Below are 3,848 nucleotides of genomic sequence, written 5' to 3'. Positions count from 1 at the left end.
GGTCCGTTGCTGTTCTAGTTTTAGTTTGGATTTCATTTGTTTTATAGCTTTTGTTGTTTCTTCTTCTTCTTCGTATTTGTTAGGTAGATTGATTTCTTGTTTGTATTTGTCAGCTTCCTTAAATACTGAAAACAGTTTTTTGTTTTGCTCGTGTTTTGTGGCTATTTGTATTAGTTTCCCTTGCTTCTGGAGTAGGTATTTTTGCAGTCCTATGGTGGTTATTTTATAATAGTTTTCTTCTTCTTCTTCTTCTTATTATTATTATTATTATTATTAAAGGCTGCGAGTTGTCAAAATCTCTAACGCTTCGGACAAAATGCCAAACTGCATTTGTACGAGCTCTTTACGTTCAGACTTGAAATCCTGCCGAGGTCAACTCTGCATCTCATTCCTCCGGGGTAGATAAAATATAATACCAGTCAATGGCATCGAAAAATCCTCAGCCCCACAAAATTGCTGGTCTTGTGCCATTATTCGAAACAATTATCTGAGTCCAAATTCTACCCAAGTCGACGTTGCCTTTCAGCCTTTCGAGATCGATAAAATAAGTACCAGTTGAGCACTATGGTCGATATATTCGATTGGCCCTCTTCCCACCAAAATTCAGGTCTCGTCCCTATAGAAGAAAAGATTATTGCTATTATCATTGTCACTTGCTATTGTCTTCCAGTTTACAAATCTCAACCTTCCAAAATTGACTTCATCTTTCATCCTTCTTGAGTCGACTAATTAAGAACCAGTCATAAACTGAAGACGATGTAATCAACAGGTATTTCCCCCAACACACACAAACATTTAGCCTTACCTGATGTGACAATGCGGAAGATAATAATAACAATCATCAGTCTTTTTGCATCGCCGACGACTGGATTTTTGCATTCACTTCTGCTTACCATTCAATCACATACATGATAAATACTATAACAACTATATCATCCCTACTTATACAAGCAGCAGAGTGGCGCAGTGGAAGCGTGCTGGGCCCATAACCCAGAGGTCCGTAGATCGAAACTACGCTCTGCTAACAATTTTTTTTTTCTTTTGTTTTTCCTCCTTAATATTTTCTTGGGTGGCTGTTTATTTGTTCAAACATCAGAGCTTCCGTAATGGAATCTTTAACCCGTATGACAATGGCACAAGTATGAAAACAACTGTTATATGGGGTGTGGTATACATTACCAGAAATGAACAAAATGTTGATTACGAGCATCTGTCATAAACGGCATACTCATAATGAATAAGTAATTAAATTGATGAAAAAATTAAAACTATTTTCCTAAAAATAAACATCGTTAAGGACCGTATCCACCCAACTACTTCCAAAAGCTATTTAGAAGGGGGGAAAAAGACATGTTAGCAGAGCGTAGTTTCGATCTACGGACCTCTGGGTTATGGGCCCAGCACGCTCCCACTGCGCCACTCTGCTGCACTGCTAACTAGCCAGCATATAACAATATAATAGTATTTGTCAATTACCCTATTGAAAAATAATTGTTTGTTCAGATCCTATATCACAATTTGTTAAATCTAATTAATTATCTATTTCTGTACACGACTGACAACGCTAATGGAAAACAACCCCATTCTATTTTTTTGACAACCCTGAATGAAATCAATGTATTTTTAATTTTTAGTGAGGGGAAAAGATAATACTCATGACTCTTTATAAGGGCTCCGATACTGGTAGGCAGCAGAGATGGAGATCTAGAGAACGCTTGTAACAGAGTTCACTCCACTACGGACCCCCAAAGTACCAGTTGATGGGTTAAGTCATCCACCCGTGCCAACCATATCGCTATTTCAACTCAGGATAGAGGAAACTGGAATAAATACCGCAATGTATCCAGTCTGGTATTCATAGAGTATCGCAAATCTACTGCCTTGGATTGGTATTTTCTTTTTAGTAACCCCCGAATGGATAAAAAAGAAAAGTTGACCTCAGCGTAATTTGAACTCAGAATGCGAAGAGCTGGAACAAATACCGCAGCACATTCAGTCCAAAGTTGTTATAGTTCCGCCAACATACCACCCTGAATTGATACTTTTTTTATCGACCTCACAAGAATAAAAAGATAAAAAGTCAAGGAATTTTATACCACGTTCTAACACCCCAGCCAATTTACCGGTTTAAGTTTATGCGCTGCTCGAAATCATGTATGTTTAAATGGATCTCGGTATCAACTGTTTAAATGGATCTCGGTCAGAATGTCAGACCATGAATGTCCACTTGTTCGATCTAGGCTCTTGGAATTGCTGTGTAAGTGACTGAGTATTCCACAGGCACGTATACTCTTAATGTAATCACCAGGCGGAGTCAGAATGACATAGTGTGATGAAGCTGTACTTTCTGAAGTACAGGTACAACCACTCTGACAGGTCTCCATCTACCAAATTTTACTCACAAAGAATGAGTCGCATCGAGGTAACGGAAAGTGATTCTTGCTCAAGATGCCGCTCATCAAAACCGAAACCGCGACTTTGTGACTGCGAAGCGAACATCTCAACCATTCAGCTATATGGTGCTTATTATCAAATATTTTGTCATGTATCAAATATTACACTACTTAAATATCAGCAATATTAGAGAGAGTGGGGGGTGAACGGGGAATTGAAGTTTCGATCTCTGGTTTAAAGTCTTTAAGTCTCTACCTTGGAACGCCATAACATTTTAAGATGGTAGATATGATTTAAGTGACCTTTTTTAAAACAGTGTGATTCGAGTGAGATTTGGCTGTTATTTCTAGTATTTTTCAAGCTACTGCGTAAAGTCTTCTTCCTTCGTGGAATTTATAAAAGATCGTTGACAAAAACAGTGCAATGTTTGGTGCAAGAGAGCAAATAATTGATTTTCAAACTATTTTCGTATGACGATGGAATAATCATGCTTGTGTCTCAATCAGATAGAAGGGAAAAAAAATTTATGTTATCGTGATTAGCAACTTCCTAACGATTTTCTAGAAAATGATCGACGTACCATGTCACTGGGTATTTCGTTACTGGCACTATCTACATTTATTGCAAAAATGTGAAGATTTTATTTCAATTTGGTTATTTTTTTATTACGTAATTTATTAATGATGTTAGGGCCAAAGACCGATATAAGTACAGATGGCCATCACTTGTGAGTGAGTATAGCTTGGTAGGATGTGACGTGCTTCCGTTAATTGTTTGATTTGCTTATAAAATCACAAACAAACAGACACCCTCTAGACTCCTCCCTGCACTTGATCTAGGGGCACATAAACTAGGGCAGTCATGGGCAATCTATGGCCCGCAGGACTTTCTGAATGACATGTTTTAGGAAAAAATTATTTCGAATTCTTTTAGTAGTGCAGCTCTCCTAATAACGATCCATGTCTTATGCGGCCCACTTTTCGAGAAAAGTTGCACATTCTTGGACTAGGACAACGCAAAATGAAATGGTTTTCTCAAGGCACAATGCACCGCACGTTCCAGAAACTAAACTTATGATCATATGATCATGGAACGAATACATGTAACTCTAGGCCACACATCTTCTCAGGGGTATACTTTAACAATATTATTCCCAAAGATGAATTTACGAAACGTCAGTAGGTTTGATTACGGAGAGGAGTAAAAGAAAGTCTGTTGTTTCTGCATCTTGCTCTTTTACGGGGTGAAGCGGGGGTAGAGAAAGATGAAGGTAGTGGCTTGCCCAGACGAATACCTTCGTATTCTTATACTTTGTGACAAAGGACAAAAGTCCGAAACGTTAGAATCCTTGCTCTTCGGTGCACGCTCCTTTATCAACGTTTTATAATGTGGGGGCTATTTTTTTTTATTTATGCCGTTGTTATTGTTGTTGCTGACGGTGGTGTGGCGGTAGT

General features: G+C 38.3%; 2 non-coding genes across 2 annotated transcripts; one reads left to right on the top strand and one right to left on the bottom strand.

The window, feature by feature from the left end:
* Positions 1-952: 952 nt before the first annotated feature.
* Trnam-cau (transfer RNA methionine (anticodon CAU)) lies at positions 953-1,024 on the top strand. Its single transcript has one exon. It is a non-coding gene; the product is annotated as a tRNA-Met (tRNA).
* Positions 1,025-1,354: 330 nt separating this feature from the next.
* Trnam-cau (transfer RNA methionine (anticodon CAU)) lies at positions 1,355-1,426 on the bottom strand. The gene has a single exon. It is a non-coding gene; the product is annotated as a tRNA-Met (tRNA).
* Between the last annotated feature and the right edge of the window lie 2,422 nt (positions 1,427-3,848).

This window comes from Octopus bimaculoides, chromosome 7 (genome assembly GCF_001194135.2).
Source record: "Octopus bimaculoides isolate UCB-OBI-ISO-001 chromosome 7, ASM119413v2, whole genome shotgun sequence".
Taxonomy (NCBI): domain Eukaryota; kingdom Metazoa; phylum Mollusca; class Cephalopoda; order Octopoda; family Octopodidae; genus Octopus; species Octopus bimaculoides.
Note: the sequence above shows the minus strand (reverse complement) of the source record. Positions and strands in the feature narration are given on the sequence as shown.